This window comes from Pelodiscus sinensis, chromosome 10 (genome assembly GCF_049634645.1).
Source record: "Pelodiscus sinensis isolate JC-2024 chromosome 10, ASM4963464v1, whole genome shotgun sequence".
NCBI lineage: Eukaryota > Metazoa > Chordata > Testudines > Trionychidae > Pelodiscus > Pelodiscus sinensis.
Window position 1 is genome coordinate 18,369,518 of NC_134720.1, and position 22,191 is coordinate 18,391,708.

At 42.9% G+C, this 22,191-nt stretch overlaps 1 protein-coding gene across 4 annotated transcripts in view; it reads right to left on the bottom strand.

Moving 5' to 3' along the window:
* The window catches only part of LOC102443394 (insulin receptor substrate 1), a 241,266-nt gene that overhangs the window by 130,276 nt on the left and 88,799 nt on the right, over positions 1–22,191 (bottom strand). For 2 of the 4 annotated variants that reach the window (XR_012906219.1, XR_012906218.1), the window contains exon 4: positions 4,339–4,441. The gene's annotated coding sequence lies outside the window, so the exon portion shown is untranslated. Of the gene's footprint in view, positions 1–4,338; positions 4,442–10,538; positions 10,850–16,671; positions 16,897–22,191 lie in introns of all 4 variants that reach the window. The other 2 variants (XR_012906217.1, XR_012906216.1) reach the window with 2 other exon arrangements.

The following is a 22,191-nucleotide window of genomic DNA, read 5'->3' on the forward strand; positions in this document are numbered from 1 at the left end:
ACCTGGGTACATGAACTATAGTAGACTCCTAGCATGACATCACCTTTGTTTTTAATCCCTTTTAGCCTAACCCAGAGACTCTCAACACTTCCGTCTCCTATGTCCATCTCCACCTCACTCCAAGTATGTTCATTTTTAATGTATAAGGCAAGACCTCCTCCCTTTTTTCCCCTGTCTATTCTTCCTGAGCAAGCTGTACCATTCTATACAAACATTCCAATCATGTGTATTATCCCACCAAGTTTCCGTGATACCAACAATGTCATAATTGTACTTATTTATTGGCACTTCCAGTTCTTCCTGCTTATTTCCCATACTTCTCGCATTTGTATATAGGCATCTAAGATCCTGATTTGACCTTGCCCCCCAGTTTTGCCCTGACCATCCTTTCTCTCTGTCATTGTAGCCCACGCTCCCTCCCATTTCTGACCCATCTCCCAGGTCTCCATGTTCTTCACTTACCTGTGGGCTTTGCTCACCTGTCCCCGTCTAACCTAGAATAAAGCCCTCTACACTAGGTTAGCCAGTCTGTGTCCAAATAGGGTCTTTCCCCTCCTCAAAAGGTGAATGCCATCTCTACCCAGCAGTCCTTCCTGGAATAGCATCCAATGGTTGTCTCCTGGCGACACCATTCTCGCAGCCAGGCATAGACCTCCAGGATGCACCTGTCTCTGCCCGGGCCCCTACCTTCGACAGGAAGGATCGAAGAGAACACCACCTGCGCTCCAAACTCCTTCACCCATACTCCCAGAGCCCTGTAGTCACTCTTGATCCGCTCAGTGTCACACCTCGCAGTATCAATAGTGCCCACATGGATGAGTAGCACGGAGTAGTAGTCAGAGGGCCGGATAATCATCGACAATGTCTCCGTAACATTTCAGATACAGGCCCCCGGCAGACAGCATACCTCCTGAGATGAAATGTCAGGGCGACAGATGGGCGCGTCCGTCCCCTCAGAAGAGAGTCTCCGACCACCACTACCCTACGTTTCCTATTCGCAGTGGTGGCAGCAGACCTCCCAGCCTTGGGGGTACGAGGCTTCTCTTCCTCCATTGTAGGGGGTGATTCTTTATCTCCTGTATAAAGAGGAGCATAACGATTTCCTAGTACCACAGCAGGAGGGTTCGGAGCAAGGATGGAGCAGTGCCTGCTGCCAGAAGTAACCAGCTGCCAGTGTCCACCCTGAGCCATCTCCTCATCCTCCAGTGGTGTGTCCACAGTCCTGTGTACTGGGAAAGCTACCTCAGCTGTTTCTTCATGAACACAGTTCAGGAATTGCTCGTGGATTCAGGTGCTTCTTAACCTAGCCACCTCCTCCTGTAGCTTTCCCACCTGCTGCCTGCGAGATTCCACCAGCAGGCACCTTTCGCATTGGATGATCTCTCCAGCCTGGATATCAGTAAGTGGGAATTGCAAGCCACAGTCCCTGAAAAACCACACCAGGATCTGGGTAGAGGCATTCATGCTCAGGTGCTCTGTCTGGCTGCAGGCTCAGGTGGAGGAGACAGAAGCAGTGCTGGCACAGGTGTTGCGGGTCTTCCTGACCATCGTAGGCCTCCCTCTGTCAAACTACCTCTCAAACTCCCCTGTCTACAGCCCCAAGTCCACTTACGCTCTCTGGTCACTCTGCCTCTGGCTTTTAAAGCCTGCTTGCCTAGGCCAGGCCTGCCCCCTCGTGAGTCACACAGGGGAAAGCTGACCAGATGCAACCAAGAGAGCAACTGAGGAAACAAAGGGTCAGACACTCAGTCCCAACTGCCACAGCAGCTGAAACTGAAACTGCAGTCACCCGAAATCAGAATCAGAATTTAACAAACAAAATTCAAACAGTCGAGCAAACTCACTCACACCAAAAGTGAGTACTCTCACCAAGTAGCCTGTTCAGCAGCGGGATCTCTTGCGGTCCCTCTCAAACTCCCCTGTCTGTAGCTCCTGTCCGCTAATGAATGGAAGATAGCTAACGTGTCACCAATATTTTAAAAGGGGTCTAGAGCTAATCCTGGCAATTACAGACCAGTAAGTGTAATGTCAATGCTAGGCATATTAGTTGAAACTATAGTAAATAATAAAATTGTTAGACACATAGATGGACATAATTTGTTGGGGAAAAGTCAACCTGGTTTCTGTAAAGGGAAATCATGCCTTACTAATTTACTAGAGTTCTTTTAGGGGGTCAACAAACATGTGGACAAGGGGGATCCAGTGAATATAGTGTACTTAGATTTCCAGAAAGCCTTTGACAAGATCACTCGCCAAAGGCTTTTAAGTAAGTTGTCATGAGATAAGAGGGAAGGTCCCTTCATAGATTGATAACTGGTTAAAGGACAGGAAACAAAGGGTAGGAATAAATGGTCAGTCTTCAGAATAGAGAGAGGTAACTAGTGGTGTCCCCTAAGGGTTCGTACTGGGACCAATTCTATTCAATCTACTTATAAATGATCTTCTAGAGAAAGGGGTAAATAGCGAGGTGGCAAAATTTGCAGAGACCACCAACCTGCTCAAGACTAATTTAGCTATAAACCACTCAAGAGAAAGATCTTGTAGTCATTGTGGATAGTTCTCTGAAAACATCCATTCAATGTGCAGCGACAGTCAAAAAAGCAAATAGAATGTTAGGAATCATTTAAAAAGGGATAGAGAATAAGACAGAGAATATCTCATTGCCTCTGCATAAATCCATGGCACGCCCACATCTTGAATACTGCATACAGATGTGGTCGACTCATCTAAAAAAAAGATATATTGGCATTGGAAAAGGTTCAGAAAAAGGCAATAAAAATAATTAGGGGTTTGGAATGGGTGCAGTATGAAGAGAGGTTGAAAAGACTGGGACTTTTCAGCTTAGAAAAGAGTAGACTAAGGGGGGATATGATAAAGGTCTATAAAATCATGACTGGTATGGAAGATGTGAATAAGGAAAAGTTATTTACTTGTTCTCATAACACAAGAACTAGGGGAGAACTAAAGTAACAGGTAACAGGTTTACAACAAACAACAGGAAGTTTTTCTTCATGCAGTGCATAGTCAACCTGTGGAATTCCTGGCCAGAGGATGTTGTGAAGACCAGGACTTTAACAAGGTTAAAAAAAGAGCTAGATAAATTCATGGACGTTAGGTCCATCAATGGCTATTAGTAAGGACGGGTAGGAATGGTGTCCCTAGCCTCTGTTTGTCAGAGGCTGGAAAGGGATGACAGGAGAGGAATCACTTGATGATTCCCTGTTCTGTTCACTCCCTCTGGAGCATCTGGCATTGGCCACTCTCGGAAGACAGGATACTGGGCTAGATGGACCTTTGGACTGACCCAGTATGGCTGTTCTTACATTCTTTAATGTTCCTTAAAAATAAAACTCCAATACATCACAATGCCAAGAGGCACCTCAAATCTCTCTATATATGCTACAAAAACTAGCATGCATGATTGAGGTAAAGCCTTTGGTCAGGAAACAGATTTCCATCTGACATCTCCAAGGAGTTATAACAACAGTGCGGGAAAAATATTTAAATTCTGAAAATAACCTTTAGATAATCTTTTTAAACATAATCTAGAAAAGGTGATAGCATGATAAGTCATTGGTGGATAACAGAGATTAGCAAACCAAGCAATGTGGAAGTTCATCTGTAGCCCATAACGCTGGCCCAAAGTTCAAATTTGCAAAATTGAGTCTGCTTTTCTAGGTATGGAATCTGAATCTGTTAGGAATGTTAAAATGCATTTACACAAGTAAACATGTAACCACTGAAAATTTCAATCTTTACACTTGGGCATGGGCACTCCTGCCTGTCTCCTTCCCACTGTGCAACATGCTACGGGGAGCAGGGGAGGAGGGGGAGACAAGAGTGCTGCATATAGGCTCATCAGTTAACCATGTACATTGTTACACTTTCACATTTCTAGTCTGTGTCTTCATGAGCAGCCTCTTCTCCCTGAAGCCAGCCCTATCCAATCAGAGAGACAGACTTCAAAGCTGAGCCAAATTTCTAATGATCGTATTTGGTTTGGCAAACTTAAGCGTGGTTAGCTTGTCAGGTTGGTTTTTCAAAACACATCATTTATTTAATCCTAACACGTTCCATATTCTTTTGTTGTAGGACAATTTGATTATTAGCACCATTTTCTTTAAAAGAAAAAAGATACCATTATACTATGCAATCCGTAATCAACAAGAAATTACAAAACAATCCAACACACCTCACTTAAACAGCACTATTTTTCAGAGGTTGACTGTGTATGTAGACAGTGTTATTATTTTAGTTATTTACTGGATAACCAGAAATAGGCTAAGTATCTTACAAGAACAGGAACACACATAAATCACCAATTTCAAACCTGATTACCTGAAGTTAGGCTGAATTACACAGATGCTGTCCAACTGCAGGTTCCAATGAAGACAATGGGAGCTGCATTGCTCAGAGCCTTTGAAAATCAGGCCACTCACTTCTGAAAGTTTGAAATAAAATAATCAAAATAGTTAGTATCCTACAGTAATTCATAACTAACAAACCCCTTCATGGCTTTTTTTTGTGTGCTGCTTGTATCTATAATGCTCTATAGATAGTGGCAATGCTCAAACAGGAAGACAGAGGGACGTGATGCGATGCTCTCATTTTTTCAACATGCATATGAAGAAGTGGGGGTTTGAAATAACTACATTTAGTCCCCTCAAATCCAAATACTGGTTGCTAAAAACAAAAGATGCAAAGTCACACACTGAAAGAGAACTAGAGGAAGGCTAAAATTTAGATCCCACATACAGAGATCTATCAAAATTAGAGTGAGCAGACATCCTGATAAAATCAAGATTGTCTCGATCTTGGAGGCATGTGACCCCTATTCTGATCAAATTAATGTTGGGACAACATTTGTCCTGATTTTTCACAGGGCTGATGAAACCCAACTCCCAGCTGTGTGGAACTCAATTCCTTCAACCGTGTACCACAGGACTCGTACTCCTTCAAGGAGCCCTACAGCATAGGGTACGCTTACATGCATATTCTATTTTAATTTTTGTTAAGTCTTGTATATGCAACTATCCCTCTTTTTCTCTGCTCCAGAACAAAAAATGTCCTGATCTATCACACTTGCAGTCTGGTCACCATAATCAGAATGTTCTGCTATGGGCTGCTGAAACCTGATGCACATCTGTGTAAACTTCGTCATAATCCTCTCCACTTGGTATTATGAATATGTGATAAAAATTTAAAATGCCTATATTTAAACACACACTTGATTTATTCATTTAGAATTTCCAAGAGGGGTTTTGGGGAGGGAGGAGTTTAAATGTATTTAAAATACAGTATTAAGGATTTTTCCCCCCAGAAATACTTCAAACAATGCAAACAGGTAGGAAAATGTATCTGAACATTTGTCTTTTCCAGAGTTAGATCACTCATTTCACACAGCAGTTCCAGGGGATTATCTACTTGGCAGCTTTCTATGGCGAGGGCAGATTCTGATCTCACTTAAACTGGCGTAAATCCAGCATAATTCCGTTTCAGCAGAGTTTATTCCAAATTGGCATTGGTGTAACAGACATGAGTCTGCCTGATCTTCGTACGAACAGTTTCACTATGCAAAAGTTGTTCAGGGTAAAACTGTTTGACATACTTTAACTTCCAAGCCTCCCTGTCACAAGGTTGCTGACCCATTTAAGAGTGTCTAAGTGGATGATGAACTAATTAAAGGAGGCCATCTAAGAATTTAATTAAACAACAAGCACCCAAGTCTGATAAAAGTTTATACGAGCTCAGCTGCACAGAGGTGTTCAGAAAAGAGAGAGAAAGAGAGAGATCGTTCTCGTAAGAAAGGAAATCCTAGGGCTGTGCAACCCTCCAAGTGCAAAGGGAGAACCTTTATTGCACGGTTATTTTGGGATTTAGTAATAGAATTTCAGAGGGGGAATTCTGTCAAACACTTCTGGACTGTATGGCATTCTTAAGGGGCCCTGAGAGGAGAGAGACAGTGGAGGAAATTGCCAGGAGCACATTAATTCAGGAAAAGACGCTAAAGGGCAGCCATCCCCGTGGCAATCCTTATTCACCACTTTCTCCAACACTTAACACTAATGTTCCTGAGGTATCACTACCACAGAAGTTTTGAACAAGGAAAGGATTCCAGCTGATCAACTTGGTTATGGTTTTCTGTGCATGTGTACTGTGTACCCGCCTCAATGAATTATGTAAACATTTTATCATCAAGAATTGGGCCTACTTACTTATTACTCTTTCCTTCTACCCTCCATTTTTTATTCCCTTCCTCTCCCCCCATTTTAAAGCTCCTGAAAACATGTAGTACATTTTGGGCATGTCTACACAGCAGCGTTATTTCGGAAAATAACATAGTGCACGTCAGTACTACAAGCCATTATTTTGAAATAATGGCAAGATGGAGGACTTCTTACTTCGACTCGTGGTAGCCCTCATTTCACGAGGAGTAAGGGAAATTTATTTCCCAGGAGTTAACTTGCCATGTTTGTAAGCAGACTATAGTTACAGCTTTCTTTCTAGCTTTTTTCTCCATCATTTTAGCAATGAAACTGATCAAAGTTAACTGACTTTTCATTGGGCAATGATTCAGCAATGCTTTTGACACAGCCCCTTTGAAATGTATTATTTGACATGATAGATTACAGCTGCAGAGCGATAAACCACAGAGTCCAAAAGTATTTGAAAGATATTTGCACAATAGGTGTCAAGATGTCAAAATGTCAAATTGATTGCTATTTACAACAAAACTATCTGATACCCTGATAGTTCACGTGGATCTATACTGGTTTTTATATCTGAAATCTTCATAGCTCTTTATACAAGACAGTTAAATATATGCACTCAGATTACTATATACCAACCACAGAAATGGTCACTGGGAGTAGTTCAAAATGTTTTACAAGAATGCTTTGATGATATCAAGAGCAGTATTACTGGCCAGTAGCAAAACTATAATTATGTTAGCTGGATCTGAAATAAGGATTGAGTTGCAAAAATTCCTCTCTCATCTTTCTTCCAATCCAGAACTTTCCCAAAAGTACACTGTCCTCCATAAAGTTCAAAACCCATGCAAATGAGAGCATAGAACTGGAAATCAAAGTGCAGAGTCATTTTGGGTTTTTTGCAGCATACATTTCGCAGAAATGAAGAAATCATTGTAAACATTTACAAAAGTGCCATTATATTTGAAAAATCATGCAGTGTTCATGGCTGACTAATTAAGGACTGATACTATATCCCTTGAAATCAACAGGAATGTTGTCCCTTACTAGAATGAGCACAGGAGGCAGCCCAAAAGCTATCTAAATTGTACAAGCACAGTATTTAGTCACTTCATAAAAATGCACGTCCAACCTATCTTCAGAAGGTTCCCCACTGACCAGGACTCCCCAACTCAAAGCGGCACCAACACAAGATGCAAAACCTGTGGACATATCTCCACAGCTACATCGTTCAACATGTGTTGTACTTTATCTCGCAAATTAAATACTCTACTAGCAACTATGTGGGTGAAACCAATCACTATTCTCTCAAATGAACTCACACAGGAAAATGATAAAAGACAAAACCACTCCACATCACTTGTGGTTGAACAAAGTGATCATGCTGTCTGACTTACCTGCCCTCATCCTCAAAGAAAACCCGAGCAACACTTTCAAAAAACAAGCCTGGAATTTTAGATTTATAACTGCTAAATACTAAAATCATAGATTGAAGAGAGACACTGGATTTATGGCTTATTATAACAACCTATGACCCACTAACAATCCTTCCCAATTGTTTTTCCCCTTCCTGTCCTCACTATGATGCATGGGGTGTTAATAGGACACTTCAGCTTGAATGTGTGTTAATTACTTATGCAAAACAATGTATTCCATCTTGTATTTAGCTGTGACACTCTGAGATCCTCTCTCTCACTTCAGCAGTGGCTCTCAACCTTTCCAGACTATTGTACCCTTTCAGGAGTCTGATTTGTCTTGCTTACACCCAAGTTACACCTCACTTATAACATCAGAAATCAAATACACAAGTGTCGCAGCAATACACAAGTGTCTCTGAAAAATTGTTTACTTTCTTATTTTTACTATAATAACAATTGGAATACACTGTACCTACATTTCTGTGTACAGTATATATAACAGTATAAGTAAGTCATCGTACGCATGAAATTTTAGTTTTTAATTACAACACAAGTGCTTTTTATTCAGCCTGTTTTAAAAATTGGCAAATATCTAGATGAGTGATAAGCTGCTTAGAAGACTTCTGCGTACTTCCAGTAGAAAACATATCTCTGGCTGAAAAAACCACTGCACTCACTACAGGTTACTTCAATATAAAACTTACATTGCTCAGGAATGTGATTATGTATACATACCCCTGAGAAATGTAAATTATACTGATGCTTGTGCCAGTGAAGGCAGTGCCAATAGGAGAACTTGCTCATCAACATGGCTACCACTTGTCACAGAAGCAGGAGTTTTCTATCAGGTAGGTATAGCAAAAGTTTGTTACAGCGCTATATTCAGATGTATAGATAAAGGAAAGAGACGCTTTCTCCTTACTCTCCTCAGATATAATAGGAAAGAAGCAAAAGTATGTAGTTTATCTACTAAATTAAGCTAATTCCTGCTGCTTGGGTAAATTTTGGCTTTGAGGGAGTTGTGAAGGAATAATGCACATCGTTTAATGGCCACCACAGATTATAAAGATTAGTGCATATAAGGTTTTTAATTTTATTTGTAATTAAGTCAATTTTTGTGTCTTTTTCATTATAACCATTGAAACTTTTTTAAGGTATCACCAGTTGATTAGAAGTTATGCATTAGGATTAACTCCTGTATTTGGAAATTGAGCAGTTGTATATTTACAGCATTTTCCTAAAGGAGCATCTCAGAATCCTAATAAAAATTATCTTCAGATGGGGCTGTAATACCTGCCACCTTCTCCCCCACCTCCTCCCTCCGGGCAATATCTACTATATTCAAATCTGATTTTGGCTGAAGTCCATCTAATCAACTACAATAAGGTTTCATTGATTATAAAACTTTTAAAATGATTATCCACATGAACAAGAAGAAACGTATTAAGTGGCTAAAAAGCCAAACAACAATGCTGAAACATGCTGATCATGGCACTTAAGAGATTTCATCTAGTCAGCATCAGTTTAGATTAATGTCACATGTAAGAAACATCTTGATTAAATAACACTTAAAACAATGGATTAACAACATAGCTGTTATTGTGATGTTATTTATTTAAGAAGGATTGTCACTATTTTGCAGATTGATGGGGTTTTTATTAAGAAACAATTACATGGCACTATAAGCTAGCAAGGGGTTCAACAAAACAGAAGTGAAAAAGTATCCCTACTCCACATATATTACAACAAAGAGTTCAGTTCAGCTCCTAATGAAGTCTGTAGAAACTCCCTTTGCTTTCTGTCATGCAGGTTTTGTTTCAAAGGTCATAAAGCTACAAAGCCCCAAACAACTTCCACTCCTGAGAGAGTTTTGAGGTGCTCAATGCTTCATAGAATGGGATCGCAAAATACAAGACAACATATGGGGGAAAAAAACATTATAGGAGGGGCACATGGAATATTCACTGTCAGAGTTTCAAGGAAGGAGTGTGTTTATAAAGAGAGAAGAGTGCTACATTAGTTGAAGTAGAACTCACTTTTGTTTTGGCTGCATACAAAATCAAGCCATGAAGACTAAGAACAGTGCCACCTTTTCAAGAGAAGTTTCAAAGAGAAAAAGTCTCAAGTTCTTTAGCTGACAGACCACAGAGCTCACTAATTCCCTTAGCTCACACTATTCCTAAAAAGAAGAAAAAACAACAAGCGGAAGCCATCATTCAGGAGGACACTTCCTATTCCTGTTCAGAAGAGGGTTGCCTTAAGCACTTGCTGAAAACCTCTTGACTTCAGTGTACAAAAGGCCAGCCCAATGGAACTGAAGCAGCATTATGAAATCAGAGCTGGAATACAGCTTTCCTTAAAAGGATAAAAAAGAAGCTTTTAAAGATTGTCTGCAGAACCAGAATGAAGTGCTACAGTTCCCTGGAAGTCTCACATCTGCTATGAGGAAACAGAAGAAGCAAAGCGAAGAGTAATACTGACATGCTTGGATTAATAACCCCAAGGGCAGTAGACTGAACCTTCAGGTAACTGAGGCTGCTGGCCTAGAAACAAGACATTAAAGGGAGAATGGAGACTAGAACCAGCTGGACAAAAGCACTGTTAAAGAAACGTATGTTTCGCCTATCCCAATTAAGTACCCTAAAGTAAAATGCTCTACGTGCAAGTAGCTGTAAGAGGTATGCAAGCAGGGTCTACGTTACATCTAAGGCACTCTTCTCCTTAACACTGATCTTTTTTCACAGATTACAGCCGTTTGGTTTGTTGAAAGGGGCTGGGAGGCTGGCGGTATGAGCTGCCAGAACATTCTGCATTGTTCTTTGATGAACTGCTGAAGAGCTCAACAAGGCAGTTGCCTAAGCAAGACTCCTATAACACACGGGAATTGAGGAGAAATTAAATTCTAGCTTACCTGTTCCTGCAGGACCTTGCTATCTGGCAAGGCTGACGTTAGGGGATAGATTACTATGAAGAATGACGGAGAGAAGCTGGAGGAAGGGATAGCGAAACGGCAGGCTGCATGAGGACACTCAAACACTGAGGGAACTGGAATGAACGCAGGAGGTCTATTGGCACAGGCAGGCTGAGCTAGACTGTTCTGCTGTGCAGCTGAGGAAAGCCAGAAGATGATGTAGTAAATGGCAGGCTGGGCTGGGCTGCTCTGATCCACCCACTCAGTAAGCTGGAAGGAACACAAACTCAGCACAGAGTCTTTGAGCTGGCCTACAAGGAAAATGATTCGCTATTAAAAATCTAATGCACCTGAAGCCCCCTACAGTTTGAGAAGAAATATTCACACTCTACAGTTCTGTGTTTTGGAGAACAGACAGCCTAACATTGGATTTGAGAGCCAGTAAAAAGGAAATCTTCACTGCCTTGTGGTAGAGCGAGCTTCCATGTCAAACACTACATACACCAGTGTGTGCCTAGGTATAAGAAACTGTGTTGACAAAGAAACAAGATGCTTATATGATCACTGCCGGGACAGTCTTTTGATTTTAAAGAGTTTAATATTCAATACTATGCAAGAAATACGCTAGAAATGCTGAAAATCTGCAATCCAGAAAGCACAAGGTAAAGCTCAGGGGAGATAGATGTTTCCAATACTTGACCTTTGATACTATTTCAATTATATAACATTAATTGTAAATCATTTGCACATTTATTGATATTGAGTCCAAAGTGCAAATCATGTATGATTTTTAAAAGAAAGTCCTGAAAAGAATATGAAGTAGAATCGCTGATTCCTGGATAAACCACTCATGTTAGAAAGGCACCAAAAAGAGCAACTATCGTGCCAAGATTTATACCAGGCGATGTACCACACGCATTCATCTTTCATCACTATTTCCTTATCAAATATACTTCAAATACCAGACATCTTCATATACCTACACTGAAGTCAAAACATAGAATTTGTGGTATCAGTAAATACCCACAGATTGTGATGTCACAAAATAAGTTTTCACTCATTGCACACTCAAGCATAATCATAGAATTGACTGAAAGGGACCTTAAGAGGTCATCAAGACCAGCTCCCTACACTCATGGCAGGGTCAAGCACCATCTAGACCATCCCTGACAGGTGTCTGTCTAACCTGCTCTTAAATATCTCCAGTGATAGAGATTCCACAACATCTCTAGGCAATTTATTCCAGTGTTTAACCTCCCTGACGATCAGAAAGTTTTTCCTAATGTCCTGCAATTTAAGCCCATTACTTCTTGCCCGATCCTCAGAGGTTAAGGAGAATAATTTCCCCCCTCCTCTTTGTAACAACCTTTTAAGTATTCAAAAACTGTTATATTATCTCTCTTTCTTCTCTTTTCTAGCCTATATAAACCCAATTATTTCCCTCATAGGTCATGTCTTCTAGAACTTTAATCATGTTTGTTGCTCTTCTCTGGACCTTCTCCAATGTCTCCACATCTTTCATGAAATATGGCACCCAGAACTGTAGCTAAGGCCTCAGAGTAGAATGGAAGAATTGCTTCTCATATCTTACAACACTCCTGCTAATACATGCTAGAATGATGTTTGCTTTTTTTGCAATAGTGTCGTGCTGCTGACTCATATTTAGCTTGTGGTCCACTATAACATCCCTGCCATCGCTCGCTTTCTTCAATACTCCTTCTAGGCAGTCATTTCCCATTTTGAATGTGTTCAACTGATTATTCCTTCCTAAATGCAGTACTTTGCATTTGTCCTTATTGAATTTCATTCTGTTTACCTCAGACCATTTCTCCAGTTTGTCCAGATCATTTTGAATTATAATCCTATCCTCCAAAGTACTTGCAGGCCCTCCTTCCTTGGCATCATCCACAAACATTATGGATGCATTCTTTATGCCATTATCTAAATTGTTGATGAAAATATTGAACAGAACCAGACCTAAAACTAATCCCTGTGGAACTCCACTCGTTATGTCCTTGCAGCATGACTGAAGTTTTCTGTAAACTATCCAGCTGTAACACTGCATATTATGTACCATGCAGGCATTCAAGGAACCTGCCTGAGGACCTCCCCAGCCTCCAACCTGCCATGGCTGGGAGTGGATTGGCCTGAAGCCAGCACCCGTCTGAAATGAGCCATGGCGGAGGAGGCCCAGCCCTGAATCTAGCTGTGGCGGCCTTCGGCCAGCTCCAACCTGCTGAGGTGTGGGCCATACCCAGAGCTGTCATAGCAGGCAGAGGTGCCTTCCCCCCATAGCCCAGGTGCTGCTGTGAAAAGAAAGCTGGGGAGAGTGCTCTCTCCTCGCAGTAGCCTCAGAGTACTCTCTTTCATCCTATACCCCCCAATCCCACCCCACCATAGTCTGCACCCCACAGCCAGAGCCCTCACACCCCAGCTCCCCACCCTCTGTCCTAGACCTGAGCCCCTTACCATTGGCCCCACACCAGAGCCTGCATCCCCAGCCAAAGCGCTCACACACTTCCACCGCAACCCTCTGCCCCTGGGCCGAGTCTCCTCCCACACTCAGGACCTCTTGACTTCACCCCTGCCACATGAATTTTGTTAAATGCACCAATATGAAGGTGATGTGTCACACTCTACCTCCATATTGGTGCACATAAAATTCATTCTGTTCAGAGGTATGAAAATTAGAGGGAACACTGCTCTCTGGGAACGATCATCATGCCAGTTGCATACTTACATTATAGTAGCTCCATCTAGGTTGTATTTCTGTAGCTTGCTAATGAGGTGGTGTCATGGCTCCTTCCCCACTCTGGCACGATAAATGCAGAAGTGGGGGCCAGCAAAAGTACCCCAAAACCTTATCTACCAGGCTTTGGTATAAAACTTCTCCCCAAAATCTTAACCTAGATTTTGGAAATAAAATCTCCGCTGCTACCATCCAAGTATTGATACAAAAATCAGGGGAAAGATCACTTAGGAAATCTCACCCCTAAAGTACAAACCAGGACACAACCATTAACCAATATCAGGTTAATAAAAAGGAAAGAGAAAGAATTTTTATTATCACTACAATATTCTTGTTGCAAGCATAATGACTAGATGGAAAAGTAACAAAATAGTATACTCATGGAGGAGAAATTTACTATGGACCAGGAGCTTAGTTACAAAGGAGAGCAAACCCCATTTTTAAATGCACAGACATCCGATCCCATTGCCCAAACCATAAAACAATAAAACCAAATGGATGTATCTAAACTTTATCCTACTTACAGACTGTGAAGAGTATTTCCTTAGAGGGATACGTCCTGTCCCCTTCAATAGCTGGAGAGAAAACTACCCAGGACAAAGGAAGGAAAAACCCACAAAATTCTTTGTCCCAGTTTGAAATTCCTACCTACATTCCTATTGGCTGAATCTACCTATTAAGTAAGGGACATAGTTAACCCCTTAGTCCCCAGGCTGCTGGCTAACTCTCATGATCATGACAGAAGGTCATGTCAGACTTTAGACCAACCAATGGAGGAGGCAAAGGGGACAACTGCCCTGGTGTCCCCCAATTCAAAAGGGTCCAGGATTGCTGGCCTCCATAGTTGCGACTGCAGCAGTGGTGGTAGTTGGGCCCCAGGCCCTTTAAACCACTGCCGGAGCCCCATGCCACACATTCCAGGTGCTATGAGGGTTTGCAGAGGGAGCAGCATGGTCCAGGTGCTGAGTGTGGGCTGCCCTAGCCCTGTCCCTTAAGCCTGAGGGCCTGCCCCTTCTGAGAGCATGGAGCCAGCCCCCACATCTTGCCCAGGTGCCCAGCAATCGTCAGCCCCTCTATAAGACGGTATCAAATGCCTTACTGAAATCTCAGTATATCACATCTATTGCATCCCCCCCCCCCCCCCCCCATAGATAAGACCTGTTACCCTGTGCATGAAAGCTATCAAAATTTGCTTGGTTTGACAGAATTTGTTCTTGACACATCCATTCTGACTACTACTTATCCCTTCATTATCTTCTAGATGGTCGCAAATTGATTAATCAATTATTTGCTCCATTATCTTTCCTGGCACAGTGACTAATCTGGAATTCCTTGGGTTATTCCTATTTCCCTTTTTATAGATGGACACTATATTTCCCTTTTCTCCGTCTTCTGGAAACTCTCTAGTTTTCCATGACTTTTCACAGAGAATACTTAATGGCTCAGATTAAGTCATCAGTCAGTTCCTTGAGTATTCTAGGATACATTTCATCAGACCGTGGTGACTTGAAGACATCTAATTTGTCTAATTGATTTTAACTTGTTCTTTCCCTATTTTAACTTCTGAACCTACCCCATTTTTACCTACATTCACTAACTTAGGGATACAATCACCACCAACTTTTTTAGTGAAAACTGAAACAAAAATGTTAAGCATCTCTGCCATTTCTCCCTATTCATTGAGTAATGGCCCTACCATGTCCTTGCTCTTCCTCTTGCATCTAATGTATTTGTTACCCTTGTTACTCTTTATGTCTTTAAGTTTATTTAAGCTCATTTTGTGCCTTGGCCATTCTAATTTTGTCCCTACATACTTTTGTTATTTGTTTGTAGGTCAAGTTACAAAGGATGAGTAATTTCCACTTTTAGTGGGACTCCTTTTTGATTTTTAGATCAGTGAAGATCTCCTGGTTAAGACAGAGTGGTCTCTTGCTATACTTCCTATCTTTCCTATGAAGTGGATTTGTTTGCTCCTGCATCCGTAAAAATGTCCCTTTGAAAAATTGCCAACTGTCTTCAGTTGTTTTTCCTCTTAGACTTGCTTCCCATGGGATCTTACCCATCAATCCCTCAAGTTTGCTAAAGCCTGCCTTCTTGAAATCCATTGTTTTTATTCTGTTGTTCTCTCATCTACCATTGTGTAGAATCATAAACTCTTTCATTTCATGGTCACTTTCACCCAAGATGCCTTCCAAATTCTCAACCAGTTCCTCCCTATTTATCAAAATCAAACGTAGAACAGCCTCCTCCCAGCAGCTTTCTCCACCTTTAGAAATAATAATAATAATAATAATAAAAAAGTCTCCAATACATTCCAAGCACTAGTTGGATAATCTGTGCACAGCTGTGTTATTTCCCAACAGATGTCTGGATAGTTGAAGTCTCCCATCACCACCAAATCTTGTGCTTTGGATGATTCTGTTAAGTTGTTTAAAAATACCTCATCCACCTCTTCTTCCTGGTTATGTGATCTGTAATAGACCCCCCTACCATGACATCACCCTTGTTTATTTACCTTTTTTTCCCTACCCACAGACTTTCAACAAGTCTGTCTTCTGTTTCCACCTCAAGCTGTCCAAAGTGTATACATTTTTATATAGAAAGGCAACACCTTCTTATCCTACCTATTCCTTGTGAGCAAGCTATACCCGCTATACAATATTCTAGTCATACTTGGTATCCCACTAAGTCTCTGTGATGCCAACTATGTCATAGCTGTGTTTATTTATTAGCATTTCAAGTTCTTCCTACTTATTCCCCATACTTGTTACATTAGTATACAGACATCTAAGATAGGGTATGTCTACACTGCCACCCTAGTTCGAACTAGGGTGGCTAATGTAGGCATTCGAAGTTGCAAATGAAGCCCGGGATTTAAATATCCCGGGCTTCATTTGCATCTTGCCGGGCGCCGCCATTTTTAAATCCCCCTTAGTGCGGACTCCGTGCCCGCGGCTACACGCGGCATGGAGTAGGTAGTTCGAATTAGGCTCTCCAATTTGAACTACCAGTACCCCTCAGTAATGGTAGTTTGAATTAGAGAGCCTAATTCGAACTACCTACTCCATGCCGCGTGTAGCCGCGGGCACGGAGTCCGCACTAAGGGGGATTTAAAAATGGCGGCGCCCGGCAAGATGCAAATGAAGCCCGGGATATTTAAATCCCGGGCTTCATTTGCAACTTCGAATGCCTATATTAGCCATCCTAGTTCGAACTAGGATGGCAGTGTAGACATACCCATACTGATTAGATCTCCTTTTCCCGCCCTCCACCCAATTCTGTCTTCTCTTCTTCACCATGTCTATTACAGTTCATGCTCACCCCCAAGTTCTGACCCGTCTCCCAGATCTCAATGTGTTTGACTTCCCTGTGGGCTTTACTCACCTGCTCCCTTCAAACCCAGTTTAAAGCCCTCCTCACTAGGTTAGACAGTCTGTCCAAATATGCTCTTCCCCTTCCTCGATAGCTGAACTTCATTTCTGCTTAGCCATCCTTCTTCCTGGAACAGCATCCCGTAGTCAAGGAAGCCAAATCCCTCCTGGTGACACACCATCTTCATAGCCAGGCATTCATCTCAAGGATGCATCTGTCTCTGCCTTGGCCCTTATGCTTGACAGCAGTTGGGTTGTAAGGGAACAATTTATATTGTATTAAATCAATGTTCAGTTGTAAACTTTTCAAAGAACTACCATAATGTTTTGTTCAGAGTTACATACATTTCAGAGTTAAAAATAGCAGCCATACCTAAGGTGTTCGTAACTCTGAGGTGCCACTGTAGTTTCTTTTATATGACTGGTTCCGGCTGTCTAATCTCTAGAGGACATAAAGCTTTTAGTGTCAGAGATGTAAATGTAACATCAGAGATGACAGGTCCTAGAGGAGTCATGGTGTAAGAGACATCTTCAGGCTGCAAGCTCTTTGTTTGTGTGGTATTATTGGAATTCCCAGCAGCATTACCCATAGGTTATGGAAGAGTGTAATATACTCTTGTGCTTCAAGTATTACTTTTACAACAATAACAACATCAATTTAAACCAGGGTGGGCAAAAGGGCCTCTGTGACGGGCAATGGACCCAGCCCTCGCTGAGCGCACGAAGCCCCACACTCCCCAGGGGCGGTCTCCAACCATGCTGCAGCGCAGCGGTGTTGCTGTGCCTGTTCCATAGCTGCCTCCCCATACGTGAAAGAGGAGGCACAAGGGGCTGCCACTGCATGGTGTGCGGCAGGGGTGGGGCCATGGCACGCCTGGCGTGATGGCGCCGAGGCGCCAATTCAAATGGCGGCCAAGGGCCGCAGAGAGAGCGGGGAGAGGAGAGCTTCAGGGAGGAGCCGGCAGGACACCCAGAAACTCGGGGGAGCCGCAAGGGGACCAAAGACAGTTGGGATGCAGACCCTTGGTGACGTGATGTGGAGGGAATGAAGTGACCCAGGACAGGGTAAGGCAAACACTGCCATCCCCGAGGGTTGGTGAGTTTTGGGGAACATCCTCACCAACCAGGCAGCGGTGTCTTTCCCCTGCCTTTAGGGTCCTAGTCGGGACCTGGAGAGGGGGTGGGACCAGGTCCCCCTTCCACTCCGCCATCCTGCCAAACTGGCAAAGAGGACAACTAAGCCACTCAGCTACCAGAGTAGATTGCTAGACTGAGCTTAACCGAGCCAAAGACTCGATAGGAAATTGGGGAATACTCGGGTGTCGAGGGTGGAATCCTGATAGGACCCCGATGATGAGGCGGATGTAAGCCTGAGGAGAGCCTACCCTCTAACAGCCTCCATGAGCCGGATCTGGCCTGCCAAGTGGATGGATCCAGTCGGGGAAAACCTTGCTACTCCCCCGCCCACAGGCCAGTTAGGGCCTGGGGGTGGGGAAGCATGCGAAGCCTCCTCCTGCCCTGCTTTGAAGCACCACACGCTGTTTGCAGGGCAGGGGGAGAGTGGAGAAGGCTTTGCACACTCCCCTACCCCCAAGCCAATCAGGGCCTGGGGGCAGGGGAGCTTCATGAAGCTTTCTTCACCCTGCCCCGGCCCTGCAAGGAGCCCACAGCACTTCAAAGTGCCACATGCTCCTCACAGGGTGGGAGGAGGCTTCCTGCGCTCCCCTGCACCCAGGCCCTGATTGACCTGGGGGTGGGGAGCATACCAAGCCTCTTCCAGGGCATGGGTGCCTAGAAGGAAGGGGGGGCAAAGGAGCTCCCCATCCCCTTCCTGTTTAGGCCCCACCCCTTCCTGTTTAGGGCCCACCTCTTCCAGGGTGGCCCAGGGCTACTTAAAAATTTTTTGAAGTGGCCCCCGGACAAAAATTATTGCCCACCCCTAATTTAAACAGAGTTGAGAATGGGACAGACTCACTTATGTGTTTCCTGGTCAGACCCATGAAGCAATTTTTTTTCAAGATGTCAAGGTAAGCTACTTTGTCTCTCTACAAACAAACACACATCTGGTTGGTTATGGTTATTGGATTGGTATTCTTATGAAGACTGAAGAGTCTGGTTTCAGTGAGAACAAGATCAAAGGGAGAGTTTTGTCATTGATGTCAATAAGAACCGAATCAGGTCCATGTTTAGGAACTAGCTAGCTGTGACATTCTTCTTAATGACTATATTGCAATAGCATGTAAGAAGACCACTTTGTGGACCTCATACTTTGGGCATGCAGAGAATGTGGCTATTTCTGTCTTTGCGCACACATTTTTTGAATGAATGGTCAGGATGAAGCAAATACAAGACTGAAAGAGCTATTTAAATAACTCAGACTAGTCCGCTAAATCTATAAAAAAGTTTAGATTATCTGAGACCTAAACTACCGTTGCACATTCTGCTATGAATTGATAACATGAAATGCCTCTGAGGAGACCATATTATGGTATTTTGCACCACAAAGCAACATCCTGGAACTTCTGTATTCCCCCGTCATATAATTATTAAATGTTTTGTAAAAAGTATGCCTTGCATTGTGAAAAGTCTTGATCTGTTGAACATTAATATCCTATTGAGTTATATAAGAGATTACTGTATGAAAAATCATGAAGTGTTGCTATTTGTGAATTCTGAAGTATGTTGTGAGGTTTCAAACACCAACACATAGCCTTTCAGGTACACGAATGGAGTAGCCCGATGCCCCAATGGCTTATTAAAAAAAATGTGCTATTCCTGGAACTGTATACAACAGGGACTTCTCAGAAAGAGCAAGTAGACAGTAGAGCAATGGTTTGGGGTTGCCGGGCGCCAGGGGGCATGGCCGTTCGCCCGCCGGGCGCCCGGGGGGGCAGGGCCCCCCCATAGCCGCATTCCGGGGCCGGCGTTCTCCCCTCAAGTGCCGCGCGCCCGGGGCCGGCGCTCTCCCCCCCCCCCCCAAGCGCCGAGCGCCCGGGGCCAGCGCTCTCTCCCCCAAGCGCCGAGCGCCCGGGGCTGGCGCTAGCGCTTTCTCCCCCCCCCCATGCGCCGCGGGGGGTGAATCCGCGGTGCCCCCGGGGCCGGCGCTCACAGTGCGCCACGCGCCCGGGGCCAGCTCTGGCACCGCGCATGCACCACGTGCCCAGGGCCAGGCCAGCCCTGAGCACTTGGCGGGCGCCGAGAAATGCCCCTGCGGGCGCCATGGCGCCCACGGGCACCGTGTTGGGGACCACGGCAGTAGAGAGACTGCTTGACCAATGTGGGTGGACTCCCATGTCCAGTATAGATCTTTTCAAAAAGCTGAAAGAAATTACAAAGAGGGGAAGTGACACAATGACTTGGCATCACTCCCCACAACTCAATACGCGAGAATGTGTCTGGAGGACAAAAACTTTGACGTGGGGCAGAAGGCTGGGCTGGAGGACAGTTCCAGTCTGTCTATTGCTGATCTGCTGGATTCAAATTTCGTTGAGCTTATAGGACTGAAGATTGAGAATTTAATATTAATTCTTAGGTAACCAACAGTGAGCTTTTCGCTTATTACTTATAATTACTTAAAATCATTCAGTAGTTAATACATCTGTTTTAAGTTTTACCTAAAACAACATGTTTTGAGTGAAAACTGCTTAGGAAGGCTGAGCTCTGCTTACAAAAGAGCTTGTGTTTCTTTTCCATATCAAGGGAGGGGTGGACTGGATAATAAACTTACACTGAGGGGTGTCCTTGCCTGTGGATACCTGCATTAAGTGCAGCACCTGCCAGATGTTTGTAGCTTGTCACAGCATCACAGCAGGAGGATACCCCAGGTTGGTGAGACAGAGCTCAGCAATTCCACAGTTCAGGTAGCACTCCAAATACCCCATCACACAAATTTAATATCTGATCTATCAAAGAAGTTACACGTGGCCCAAATGTAAATCAGATATTCTAACTTCCAAAAATGTTTTAAAAAAAACTGTTTTAAGAAAATCACATACTATCTGTTTCCTGGAAGACCCGTACTGATTTCTACCAACTTTCTTCCATAGCGTTTGTCAGAATTAGAAAAGAAGAGAGTGTGAGGGGCTAATTAAGTTTCTGAATGAAAGAGTAGCAGAAAGTTGGCCAATCTTATCCTCATTGCTCATTTTACTTATCTAGCAATAATTTTCTCTTGAAGACTGGTGTGGTGATCTTAATTTCTTTTTTGTTTGTATGCCCAGGACCTGGAGAATCTGGCACTGGCATGTGATTCAACAAATAATATTGTAGCATCCTTATCATAGCAGCTATTAGAAATTGTATTCTTTGATAATAAGTAAGCGAACAACACTTTGTGAAGTGGGGACATGCAAGTGTTACCACTTTAGGCCAACAACCTTATGTTTAGGGAGTGCCATATCTGCGGCTTATAGATTGTTTTAGTTCAGTACTAAGCCCCATTTCTGGAATACCAGGAGATGTACAGTGAGTGTTTTCAATGGATTCATGAAATTTTTCTGAATGGGAAACAAGCTCAGTAAAAAAAAAAAAAAAAAAAAAAAAAAAAAAAAATCAACTGATGTAAAGAATTACTACTGCAAACATTTAAACAAAATTATCTTATAACAGAAATCATTGTCAAATGAATATTAAAATTCCTTGCTCTCTGAAAGCTATTCATATAATTTTGGTTTTTTGAAGGTATCTTTTTTTCAAAACTCTCACTTGTAGATTTTAGCTCCTTAATACAAGACTTATGAAATATGCTAGCTTCTCCAAGGGCCCCCTACCACTCACTCTATCTTCTCTCCCTCCCCAACCCTCATCACTCACTCATTCATTTTCACCGGGCTGGGGCAGAGGATATGGGCTCCAGCTAGGGATGTGGTTTCCCAGGTGCCAAGGTCCTTTTTTGACCAGGTGTTCCAGTCAAAAACCAGATATCTGGGAACACTAATTACAGAGAAGGAACCCACAGGGATGGACAAGCAGAGATGAGAGACTGTCAGAAAACTGACAGGCTACTTAAGAGAGAACTGCAGCACCCCTCTGGAGAAGAATCAAAGGACCTCTATATCTATGCAAAGCCTGCTGAAAAATAAGTTAATCACTGAAGTTTAAAGTTCACTCACTCTGAACTGAAGTAACTCCCAAAAGGAAAATGGCTTTCCATGTTTTAAAAAAAAAAAAATCAAGCAGACAAGAAACAGTTGGTTCAAATGAGCATTCATCATTATTGCTGCCACATTAATATCCCAGAACACTTTGGATTTAAAAATAGTGGTGGGTGTTAAAGTGTGACATCCTGAATCAACCTGGTAAGTGTGGTTAACTTTCTATTAGCTTCAGGGCATAACCGAGTTAGTCTGTAACAGGATAAACTTAAAAAAAAAACCCAAAGAGTCTGGTAGCACTTTAAAGACTAACAAAACACGTAGATAGTATCATCAGCTGGTCATCTGAAGAAGTGGGCTGTGCCCACAAAAGCTCATGATACCATCTACATGTTTTGTTAGTCTATAAAGTGCTATCAGACTATTTTTGTTTTTTAACT